The sequence below is a fragment of the Anolis carolinensis genome, chromosome 3 (genome assembly GCF_035594765.1).
Source record: "Anolis carolinensis isolate JA03-04 chromosome 3, rAnoCar3.1.pri, whole genome shotgun sequence".
NCBI classification, from domain to species: Eukaryota; Metazoa; Chordata; class Lepidosauria; order Squamata; family Dactyloidae; genus Anolis; species Anolis carolinensis.
Genome location: NC_085843.1, coordinates 152,201,404 through 152,214,925, shown reverse-complemented (window position 1 = coordinate 152,214,925; position 13,522 = coordinate 152,201,404).

Below are 13,522 nucleotides of genomic sequence, written 5' to 3'. Positions count from 1 at the left end.
CAAAGCTGCAGATTGGTAAAATTGGTGAATTCCTTATAACTTGATCAGGAACTGCATAACCCAGTTTTCCCATATGTTTGGGAAATTACAGATCTCTGTGAATAGATATCCTGGGCTTTAGATATCCTGCTTTGTGGCTTTTGCTTAGCTCCTTTATCCCCCTGGACAAGAATTAAACTCCAAGAATTTAGGGAGAAATATAGAGCAGTGGACTTTACAAGTGAACCTAAAACTCCTGGGAAAAGATATTTTCTTTCTTAGTCCCCCCATGATGTTCCTAAATAGTGAACTATTTCTGAATTGAGCTGAGGAGGTTTCACTATTTAATGTTACACTGTAAAATAAATTATTAAATCACTCCACACAAGATACTAGTGGCCAGTAATAAGATTAGGCTAGAAACACCATAAAATAAATTCTCATTTTCTTTGAATGGGAATCTCTTTTTCCAAGTATGGGCATTCCATCACTTGCTAACCTAAACCCACATAGGCTAATTCCAGCAAGCCTAGGTCCAAATGGATATCCATATACAGAGCCCTTGAACCAAAGTGTATCCATATGTGAAATGAGAATTTATGAGACTCAGAAATGAACAGCGTATTTTCTGTACTGGAATGATGGTTATGGTACCAACTATCCAAGAAGACTCTATCCACTGAAGGCATCAGCAATGTATTTAAATCAATTTTCCTGAAAGATTTTTTAATTATTAAAAAGATTTGGTTGGATCCAAACAGAACTTAATTCTCATTGAGTTGGATCCAAATTTCATTGTATTTATTAAAAGTCATCAAAATAAATGGAATTTGATTTAATAAGAACTAATGCCCTGTTTATTTCAATTTGATACAGATCAGCTAATTTAGGTTGGAACCCAGTTTACATGAACACAAATTATTTCACTAAGGGTTGAATATCTTTTGAGTAAGTATAGGGTGACTTCCAATATGTTTCCTTTTAATTCAAGAGGTAGCTGTATAAAAGATTGTGCAACTAGTTATTTAATCAACACAACAATGAGCAATTTCATTGCTAGTAGGGCTATCTAGTTCAACAATTTTAAATTAAGACCTGGGTCTTAATATGGATCCACCTCTTGCCCTCAGTTGTTTTCATGTCTCTGTCATTGTTTTATTTGTTTGTAGTAAATGCATAGGGTTGTTTTTGAGAGTAGTTTATCATTTTGAATGCTTGCTCTATAAAACTTCCATATTATGAGTGTCATGCATCCTGAATCATGTAGATTTTGAATATGTTAAATAAAAAGATTATTTATCTACTTTTATTTGCCAGGAGGTCACTTGAGAAGTGGCTACTATGGCATCAGCTCTTCAAAGCAACAGAAAACTTTCATATATCTGGCTTCTATTTAGACACCATCATTTCTGGAGGCATTTTTTAATTTTTTATAAACAGTTATATTGTGAATCTTAAATTTTAATAACAGTTAAAATACACAAACTTCTAATGGCTTGAGGTTGAAAATATGCATTTGATCTTAATAACAGAAATGAGCTATTTGGAAGACAAATTCTTTAGTGGAAGCTCTGAAATATTTTCCTTTAAAGAAAAATATTTTGAAGATATGAAATGATACAGAACACCTAGGAATATTTCTGTACCTTGAGGCAATGGCTTTTTCAGTAACTAACATTTCAAAATCTTTGCAACTAACAATGCTCACTGACAGCATGTACACTAAACTTGCCATTAATTTAGTGTTATCATTTCCAGATGTGAAAACTGATTTTGATTACAAAGGCCATCACAATTCTATGTAATTCAACTTCTTTGGGCCAGGGTAACTGGTGGCCATTCAGCTAAGCAATAGAAAAAAATGGCTGGGCTCACTGGGACTGCAGAAACCTATGGGAATCCAAGAAATCTAATTGCTCTCCCAGCTCCTCAATCTTATTCCTGATTGGCCAATAATAAGATCATATTCTCTAATCTGTCACTTGAGGCTTCTTCATGGGGGTTTAATTGTATTGTCACTTGGGCTGGGCTGAAACATTATTCTTTTTTTACCTTTCTCATGTGACCAAAATGGAAATAAATGGTCAGAAAATGTCATCACAAGGGGAACAATTATCAAAGCAGACTTCAGCTTTTGAACTGTGCAATTTCTCTCAATGTTCAGAAGATGTTCCTCTTTATGCAACTACCACGTTTTCATCTATGCATGTGTGTGTATAAGATAAAGACCAGGGTGTATCTACATTATAGAATCAGTGCGCTTTGATACCACTATAACTGCCATGGTTCAATGCTATGAAATCATGGGAGTTATAATTTGATAAGGTCTTTAGCTGTGTTTGTCAAAGAGTGCTGGTGCTTTGTCAAACTACAACTCCCATGATTCCGTAGCATTGAGCAATGGCAGTTAAAATGATATCAAACTACATTTATTTTATAGTGTAAATAGAGCCCAGATGTGACACATATAAAGGTAAAGGTAAAGGTTTCCCCTAATGCAATGATGGGCAACCTTTTGCGCTTGGTGTGTCAAAATTCACCAAAAATCCTAGCATGACTTGGGTGGTGTGTCACTTTGAGGAAAAAAAAACATAATTTCACAATATATACAGTTTAAATAACAAAAATATATAATTGTAATATATAACTGTATTTAATAAATCAAAAACTATTTACTACCATTATTTCCATGTACAACAATCTATGGTACCTCTTACAGTTTCCACGCTGATTTCTCTCTATTGTAGTTTCAATGTAGTCATGAATAATGAATAATATAATAATAATATAATAGTAATAATATAATAATATACTATAACAATAATAGAATAATAATAGAATGATATTATATATATATACTAGCTGTGCCGGCCATGCATTGCTGTGGCGAAGTATGGTGTTATGGGAAATACAGTATTGGTAGTTACGGTAAAGGGTAAAGGTTTTCCCCTGACGGAGCTTAGCCTCCTAACTGGCAACAACTGGATAAAAACAATTATTCCTCTCCCTCTAATTAGGACTTCATTTTTCTTTTCTTTTTGTTGTATGAATGTAGAGGCATGGATGAGGGGTTGTGCTGCCAAGTTTACTGTTTCTTTTATATATATATATATATATATATATATATATATATATATATATAATGTAATGTACATAATTCCCGTGGAGTAAACAACAAAACCACTGGACCAAATCACACCAAATTTGGCCACAAAAAACATTAGTCATCCAATCAATCTGCATGTGGCAGTGTGTCAGCCAAAATGGCTAGGCGTGTCAGTGCTGACACGTGTGTCATAGGTTGGCCATCACTGGCCTAACGTTAAGTCCAGTCGTGACCAACTCTGGGGGTTGGTGCTCATCTCCATTTCTAAGCCAAAGAGCCAGCGTTGTCCATAGACACCTCCATGGTCATGTGGCCGGCATGACTGCATGGAGTGCCGTTACCTTCCTGCAAGAGCTGTACCTATTGATCTACTCACATTTGCATGTTTTTGAACTGCTAGGTTGCCAGGAGCTGGGGCTAACAGTGGGCGCTCATTCCGCTCCTGGAATTTGAACCTGGGACCTTTTGGTCCGCAAGTTCAGCAGATCAGCGCTTTAACACACTGTGCCACCAGGGGCACATATGGATCAATTCATATCATTTCAGGTGCTTCAATGAAGCAGACTTATTTCTAGAATCCTGTACTTTCTAGAATCCAAATCAAAGACTGACCACAGATAAAACTATAAACGTGGTTCTACATAGAAAAATTAAGCAGGTTTAATCCAGCATCTTGAGATGCCAGATTTGTGGCCTAAGAGGGACACTTGAGCTGCCTCGGTGGTAAGAAGTAATTCCCATTGCTCAGCCACTCCAAAAATGGTTCAGCACAGCTAGGCAGGGACTCAACTGCTACCCCCTACCCCTTTGTTATTGCTGGGCACAGCATGAACTTGCTTCTTGAGGGCTCTTCTTTCTACTACCAGTCCTTTGACCCATGTAGGAGAATGGGAGGAGGAGGAGGAGGAGGAGGAGGAAAAAGCCCTCTCTCCCTCCTCCCATATTCCTTTCTGGTCACACGACTTGGTAGTAGAAAGACCCTTAAGGTTCAGGTAAGTGGTTGTGTTGGTACTATAACCAGAGCAATATGGGAAAGAAGGATGGAAGAGATCAGCCATCCTGTGTCCTCAGGCTGCCTCAGTCCAGGGATGACTGTCAAGATAACTGCACCCATTTCTGCTAAGGAACAGGCTGCAGTTTTCTGACTGGTCCCTAAACTGGGGTAAAGCCTTGCCCTGAATTAATATTGATCAGCCCTGGGTAGTTTAGCCACTGCAGGACTGATCACTTTCTACAATGATATAAGAAGTCAATGTAAATAAAACCTTTCTACATGGTTCAGGTTTTGGAAGCTTAGGCCCCTTCTACACTGCCTTATATCCCAAAATCTGATCCCAGATTATCTTCTTATCCCAGGTTATATGGTAGTAAAGACTCATATCATCCAGTTCAAAGCAGATAATCTGGGATCAGATTCTTGGATATATATCAGTGCAGATCCAGCCAGAGAGGACCCTTCATGTGCATGGTTTAGGGAAGAACAGAAAGGACTGAAAAAATGGGAAAATGGCCTTGTGTTCTCATGGCAAATTTTATAACCAGTTGCTTTTCTTTAAAGGGAGTTGTCAGGAATTGTGCTTTCCATAAAAGAAACTTTCAGCTGCCTCTTTAATTGCTATTTTAAAATTTTTAAGCTATTTGTTTTTTTGTTACACCTATCATAGTTTCCATCTTACATTCCTATATAGAGAGAGTTGTGACTAGGCATCAGTGTTACGTGATATTTTCATACAATTTTCGTGAGCAACAGAGGGAGCAGAAATGAATCAAAATTGAAATGCACGTAGCATAAATAAATAACCATACCTATTTGCTTGCATGGAGGTAGCTACAATTGCCTCCCAAGAGGAAAACTTTAACTGCAAATTTGATTAAATTCACCTTTGTGTTTTCAATGGTAATCCATTGAAGCACAGACTGTTTGGTCTAGATAGCTCAGCTCAAGTTTGGCTTGTAAGTCAAAATGGAATGGCTCCAAATCTGATGGAGCAGAAGTGGGCTATTTCTAAAGCAGAACAAGGAGAAATCAACAGGTAGATAGATATCTAACATCTTTCAGTTGCCCTCATCCCCCTGCTGATAGAGAAATGTTCCCTTGTTGAATTTATGTCTGTTATGGGGCTATCATGGGCATAAGAACTTTTAAATGAAACAAAGGTGAAAATATAATTCTAATTAGCTTTCATCTTTCTGAGCTATTTTTGAATAAGAGATTGAGTCTAGAGGGATCTGCTAACAATTTTGCTTTGTTTGTTTTAAACGTGGCTTTATTTGAACTTAATTGGCTAGACTCTCATTGTTGTTGTTTTAAAAGCAGTATTGCTGAAACACTATTTTGAGAGGATATTTCTCTTTTTCATAGCACAATTTGTTATTTAATTAATACTATTTTTAATGTATTCACGTGTTCATTTTATATCCTGACTATCCTTCAGTGGACTCAAGGTGGTATACATGGCTCATTTACACACTTCATCCTTCCGGTAACACAGTAAGGAAGTCAGAGAACCTGGACAAGATTATTTAATACATTATTCTGCCAACCTGATATTACATTATAGTCACATTATCACTGATAGTGAATACAGAATGGGTGGAGCAACTTCAAAATTGCACCTTTCTTCAATTGTGCAATTTACCAGTTTACACCAACACCACCAAGACCATGATCAGGAACCTTATGGGGAGATCAACTCAAAGGTAGACAACCCTCAGGCTTGGAAGGAGGTCACCCATAGAAGGAGACGCAGGACCAGGCAGCCTCCGCAGAACTCTGCTCAGCTGCATTTACACAACAGATTTGAAATTCTTACATCATTAACATACAATCAGGAAACACATCTTGTGGAGGACCACAGTTTCTTAGATACCACTCAGTGGACCACCCTGGATCAATGCGCAGGGGATAGCCCTGACGGGGACAGTGCATCACCACAGTCACACTTATGTAATCATGCAAATGCTCCATCCCCAATCATAGACCAGGAGCAACAGGAACATCCTTGGGAGAGTAATGGGCTCTCGGATGTATCTCAATGGATTGTCATTGATGAATGCACTGGGGATGTTGAGGAGGAGGACAACACTTTACACCTACATGATTCACTTCAACAGGAACACTCTTCAGGGGACATACACACTGTCTTGCACAAAAGGGACCCTGTCAATCCTCAAAGGAAACAGGTCTTGGTAGTAGGCGACTCCCTCCTTAGAGGAACAGAAGCCATCATTTCCAGACCGGATGGGATGGCTCGAGAAACATGCTGCCTCCCGGGGGCAAAAATACACCATATCACTCAGAGGCTCAGCAGGCTCCTAAAGCCCCATCACCCTCCCCACCTTATGTTGATTCATGTAGGTACCAATGACACCGCTAGGCATACTTTTCAAAAGATCACAAATGATTTTCGAGCTCTGGGAACAAAGATAAAACTGTATAATGTACATGTGATCTTTTCATCCCTCCTCCCTGTTGTAGGACACGGCTCTACAAGGGCCGGAAAAATAGTACAGGTCAATAACTGGCTCAGAAAATGGTGTCAAGAGGAGCATTTTGGCTTCCTTGACCATGGTCTACTCTTCCAAGAGGATGGACTACTAGCAAGCGATGGGGTGCATCTCACACAAGTAGGAAAACATCTTTTTGCACACAGACTCACAAACCTCATCAGGCGCACTTTAAACTAGATCCACTGGGGGAGGGGAACAACAGCCTGGCGAACACTATATTACCCACGACCACAGGGAACCGTCGAAAGGCTAAACGGAGGGCTGCACAAACACAGCAAGGACCAAGTACAGAGAGCACAATAATCCCAAATAAACAGTTTGAGGGGAGGTCACAGGGGCTTACATGTCTTTACACTAATGCTCAGAGCATGGGAAATAAGCAAGACGAACTCCAACTCCTAGCACAGCACCACACATACAATGTCATAGGCATCACTGAAACCTGGTGGGATGACTCCCATCACTGGAATTTAACCATTGAGGGCTATAACCTCTTTCACAGAAATAGAACAAAGGGGAGAGGAGGGGGAGTAGCTTTATATGTCAAAAACAGTTACGTTGCAGAAGAAATGCAAGACTGTAATCCGGGAAACCAGCTTGAAAGCATCTGGATAAGAATCAAGGGAACCGGGACTCAAAAAGATCTTGTCGTGGGTGTCTACTACAGACCTCCGAGTCAGAATGAAGGACTTGATGAAGCCTTCTGTCAACAGCTGACCAAACAGGCACAAAGAAGAGATATAGTAGTCATGGGCGATTTCAATTATCCCGATATCTGCTGGAAAACAAACTCAGCCAAGAGTACAAAGTCCAACAAATTCCTCACTTGCCTTGCAGATAATTTTATGGTCCAGAAGGTAGAAGAGGCAACAAGGGGATCAGCAACTCTTGATCTAATCTTAAGAAATGTGGAAGACCTGATCAATACAGTTGAAGTGGTTGGATCCTTAGGGGCAAGTGACCATGTGCTCCTGCAGTTTGCAATACAAAGGAATGCTGAAACTAAGACAAGTCAAACACGCATTCTGGACTTTAAGAGAGCTGACTTCCAAAAAATGAAGGAATTACTGAGCGGCATTCCATGGACACCGATATTAAAAAACAAGGGAGTTAAGGATGGATGGGAGTTTTTCAAAAGTGAAATACTCAAGGTGCAAATGCAAACAGTGCCAACAAAGAAGAAAAATAAGACATGTGCAAAGAAGCCAGAATGGATGTCCAAAGAACTTCTAACTGAGCTAAAGCTCAAAAGTGACATGCACAAGAAGTGGAAAAGGGGAGAAATCACCAAAGAAGAATTCAAACGTATAGCCAACACCTGTAGGGAAAAGGTTCGCAAGGCTAAAGCGCAAAATGAGCTCAGGCTTGCCAGGGACATAAAAAACAACAAAAAAAAGCTTTTTTGCTTACGTTGGTAGAAAAAGGAAGAAAAAGGAGGCGATAGGGCCATTGCAAGGAGAAGATGGGGTGATGGCGACAGGGGACAGGGAAAAGGCAGAACTACTTAATGCCTTCTTTGCCTCGGTCTTCTCAGAAAAAGAAAGCCATCTTCAACCTCAGCAACACGGAATGGACGAAGGATTGGGGGATGATTATTTTTCTACTATTATATGGTGTTATGATATATTGTTTTATTTTGTTATATTGTATGGTGTCTGGGCATGGCCCCATGTAAGCCGCCCCGAGTCCCCATCGGGGAGATGGTGGCGGGTTATAAATAAAGTTTTATTATTATTATTATTATTATTATTATTATTATTATTATTATTATTATTAAATCCAACCCCAAATAGGGAAACAAGTTGTCCAGGAACACTTGGCCTCTCTAAACGAATTCAAGTCCCCAGGGCCAGATCAGCTACACCCAAGAGTACTGAAGGAACTAGCGGAAGTTATTTCAGAACCACTGGCAATTATCTTCGAGAGTTCTTGGAGAACGGGAGAAGTCCCAGCAGATTGGAGGAGGGCGAATGTGGTCCCTATCTTCAAGAAGGGAAAAAAGAACGACCCAAACAATTACCGTCCGGTCAGCCTCACATCAATACCAGGCAAAATTCTGGAAAAGATCATTAAGGAAGTGGTCTGCGAACACTTAGAAACAAATGCGGTCATTGCTAATAGTCAACACGGATTTACCAAAAACAAGTCATGCCAGACTAATCTGATCTCTTTTTTCGATAGAGTTACGAGTTGGGTCGATACAGGGAATGCTGTGGATGTAGCGTACCTGGATTTCAGTAAGGCCTTCGACAAAGTCCCCCACGACCTTCTGGCAAACAAACTAGTAAAATGTGGGCTAGACAAAACTACGGTTAGGTGGATCTGTAATTGGCTAAGCGAACGAACCCAAAGGGTGCTCACCAATGCGTCGTCTTCATCATGGAAAGAAGTGACAAGTAGAGTGCCGCAGGGCTCCGTCCTGGGCCCGGTTCTGTTCAACATCTTTATTAACGACTTAGACGAAGGGTTAGAAGGCACGATCATCAAGTTTGCAGACGACACAAAACTGGGAGGGATAGCTAACACTCCAGAAGACAGGAGCAGAATTCAAAACGATCTTGACAGACTAGAGAGATGGGCCAAAACTAACAAAATGAAGTTCAACAGGGACAAATGCAAGATACTTCACTTCGGCAGAAAAAATGGAAATCAAAGATACAGAATGGGGGACGCCTGGCTTGACAGCAGTGTGTGCGAAAAAGACCTTGGAGTCCTCGTGGACAACAAGTTAAACATGAGCCAACAATGTGATGCGGCTGCTAAAAAAGCCAACGGGATTCTGGCCTGCATCAATAGGGGAATAGCGTCTAGATCCAGGGAAGTTATGCTCCCCCTCTATTCTGCCTTGGTCAGACCACACCTGGAATACTGTGTCCAATTTTGGGCACCACAGTTGAAGGGAGATGTTGACAAGCTGGAAAGCGTCCAGAGGAGGGCGAATAAAATGATTAAGGGTCTGGAGAACAAGCCCTATGAGGAGCGGCTTAAAGAGCTGGGCATGTTTAGCCTGCAGAAGAGAAGGCTGAGAGGAGACATGATAGCCATGTACAAATACGTGAGGGGAAGTCATAGGGAGGAGGGAGCAAGCTTGTTTTCTGCTGCCCTGCAGACTAGGATACGGAACAATGGCTTCAAACTACAGGAAAGGAGATTCCACCTGAACATCAGGAAGAACTTCCTCACTGTGAGAGCTGTTCGACAGTGGAACTCTCTCCCCGGGGCCATGGTGGAGGCTCCTTCCTTGGAGGCTTTTAAGCAGAGGCTGGATGGCCATCTGTCGGGGGTGCTTTGAATGCGATTTCCTGCTTCTTAGCAGGGGGTTGGACTAGATGGCCCATGTGGTCTCTTCCAACTCTACTATTCTATGATTCTATGATTCTATGATCATGGTCCCATGATTGTACTTCAGCATACTCTTGTAACCTCACATTCCCATACTACAGTTATTTCTTATTTTTCTTATTTTTAATGCAATTGTGCCATTTCAACTTTTAAAAACCAAAAAGAAAGGCAAATATAACTCTAAAATGTAAAATATGAAGAAAAGCTGCCATTTTAGGAATAATGAAATGACTTAACTGGTATGCATCACAGAAACCTTAACCATTTAATGTGTGAATAGCCTTGTTAAATGGAAATCCACAGTCCTGTAATAGGTTTGGGAAGAGTAACACTATGTGACTCTGTTCTAGTCTAATTTTCTTGACAGTAGAGAATTGTGATTCCTGTGTCTGAGCACATGAAGAATACTATTTAGGCTTAAATAACGGATTGACTGAGAGATAATTATATATACATGTTCATCACTTCAAGTTATGGCTTGCCTGTTATGGTTTGCCTGAATAAGTTATCTATGACAAACTATTTTCATCACTGACCTTCAGGGTAATATAATCCTGGATGTTGGACTTTGACATTACTCACTTATTCAACTTGGTAATGCCACAATCAATACTTATATTAGGCCAACTGAAAGGTTACAAAAAGGTGTAAATTTTATATTTTGTGACCTTTGAGTTGGCCTAATAAATTTATTACAGCAATATGGATTTTGGATATGAAAAAGGCTACTTGCATTTTCCTCTTTTTTACAGTATGCAATGGTAATTCCTGTAACACTTTTTCAACTTCTGCATCGTGTTCCTCCTCCCCCTTCATCCCCCCTCCAAAAATGTAATAGCATTATCATGTGCTTTGAAAGGCTACAGCAAGGCCTTTGGCTGTACACTTCATGAAACATTATGGTTCATTCTAAAATAAATAAGAATACCACAACATTTGATTGTCCTGATACATAACTTCTAATCTGGGTGAAAAGTAGAATGGTTTCCTATAGGCATGGGCATCATGCAAGGGTTCATTTAATTACACTAGCTTGCTAAATTTTATGTAGAACATATATTTAAAGCAACTTAGAATCAAAGGAAATAGGCATGAAAAGTGGGGAAAGGAATGTCAACAATTTAAGGAAAGCATATTATACTGTATGGCTTGAAACAGGTAAAAATGATTTGGTATGACTTCTGATGAAAGTTATGGAAGAGAGTGAAAAAGAAGGCTTAAATGTAAATATTAAGAAAACAAAAATGATCATAACTTTAAAGTGCATAACTTTAAAGTGAATAACAAAGACACCAAACAACCTAAAATTTCCTATATCTTGTCTCGGTCATTAACCAAAATGAAGACTGTAGTAAAGAAATCAGTAATGACTTAGAAAGAGATCCATGAAAAAACTAGAAATGATCTTCAAGTGAAAAGGCATACTGTTAATGGGTATTTTCAGATTCATCCACGGCATATACTTCCAATTTTTTATCTATTGTTGTGAAAGGTGGGTATTAATAAAGCTGAAGGGAAGAAAATTAATTCATTTTGAATGTGATGCAGGAGAAGATTCTTGCCACTGTGCATCTTTTTCTTATCATTCTTCTAAAGATTTCAAATTCCACAAACCTACTCGGGAGATATGTATCAACAGTTTAATTTTACTGTTCCTTGTATTTCCTACAAGATCAAGAAGGGGGTGACTTTTATTTGAATTGAAATCCCTCCAAATTGACTGAACCACAGCAGAAACAATGTCTGAAACTAAATGTAGGCAAACACCTTTCTTATTCTATATGATATTTTTTGCTTTTTGAAGGTGCCAATTGAGATTAAAAATTATGCAAGAAGATATTTTGTACATTTTCATGGATCAATAACAGTATCCCTCTTTTGTGGAAAGTTTTGAGAGTGCCTTGAATTGCAAGAAGATCCAACCAGTCCATACTCCAGGAAATAATGCCCGGCTGCTCACTAGAAGGAAGGAAATTAGAGGCAAAGATGAAGTACTTTGGCCACATAATGAGAAGACAGGAAAGCTTGGAGAAGAAAATGGTGCTGGGGAAAATGGAAGGAAAAAGGAAGAGAAGCTGACAAAGGGCAAGATGGATGGATGGTATCCTTGAACTGACTGGCTTGACCTAGGCGTTGCGATGGCCAACAGGAAGTTCTGGCGTGGGCTGAAGCAAATGAACAAATAAATAACAAGTGTTTCATTTCTAAAGTGTTTCTAAAGTATCATTACTATAACAAGAATAACTAAATTTAGTAATTGTGCAAGTGGGAAACTTCAGGGGCTCCTTTCTCCCTAATTTTTACAGCTATTGGGATGAAACTTAGTATGATGGTAGAACACATTTACCACTGTTAGCTGATTAAGTTTCAAAACATTTCACTTATCCACAGATCTTTTAGGGAATAGGTTTTTATAAACAACATTTAAAAGAAACTATGAGAGCTATCTCCTTGAATTTTCTAAACCATGGCACAAGATGACGGGGGATCATTCCCTCCAACTTTCAGAAATATTCATACATCTACTGATTTTAGGGATTTTTTTTTAAGTTTTGACAAAAATAGTTTTAAAGCCACAACAGCTATCTCATTGAATGTCTGTCATATTAACCAATAGAACTTCCGTTTAGGGATTTCTTCCTAGCTGAGCACAAAGATGGAAGTTTCAGACAGTTCTCCTCTTTGCAGATTCAACAATTTATTGCAACTCTGGCTGGCCAACAGCATATTTTTTTCTTTTACTTTGATTAGGTATTTATGGATCCACAAAAGTGTAGGAAGGAATTTCAGCTAGATCACAAAATGCTCAGTTACAGGATTGTGGAAAAACAAATTCTTTTTAGTGGTTTAACATGAAGAAAGAATTGAGCTTATTTGACCTAACATCACTGAATCTGAGTTTTATTTTCTATAGCTTTCTAGAAATATTGAGGATTTTAAGTCAAGAATTTATTGTTTTTCCTTGAGTTCAAATTGATAGCCTCCATCTATCAAAACAAATTGAGAAATAACATTTATTTGAAAACTCAGAGATGAAATGCTTGATGAAGTACTGTTACCACCTGTCATGCACTGTTTTATATGATATTCTGGTCTCCATCAGTATTGTTTGTTTAGCTTCTTGATGGGATAAATGGCATTCATTATCTTTAAACAGAAATATTTTGCATTGCTTAATGCCATTTTTTCTCTAGGGGAATCAAAAGAATATGACCTAATGACCTAATGACTCTGTTAAGCCTTATAAAAACATAACAAATATTATTGTTTTGCCCATTGTGCTTTGTGTGTGTGTGTGTGTGTGTGTGTGTGTGTGTGTGTGTGAGAGAGAGAGAGAGAGAGAGAGAGAGAGAGAGAGAGAGAGAGAAATGTGAGAGTAAAATGTGGGCTAGACAAAACTACGGTTAGGTGGATCTGTAATTGGCTAAGCAAACAAACCCAAAGGGTGCTCACCAATGCATCATCTTCATCTTGGAAAGAAGTCACGAGTGGAGTGCCACAGGGTTCCGTCCTGGGCCCAGTTCTGTTTAACATCTTTATTAATAACTTAGACAAAGGGTTAGAAGGCACGATCATCAAGTTTGC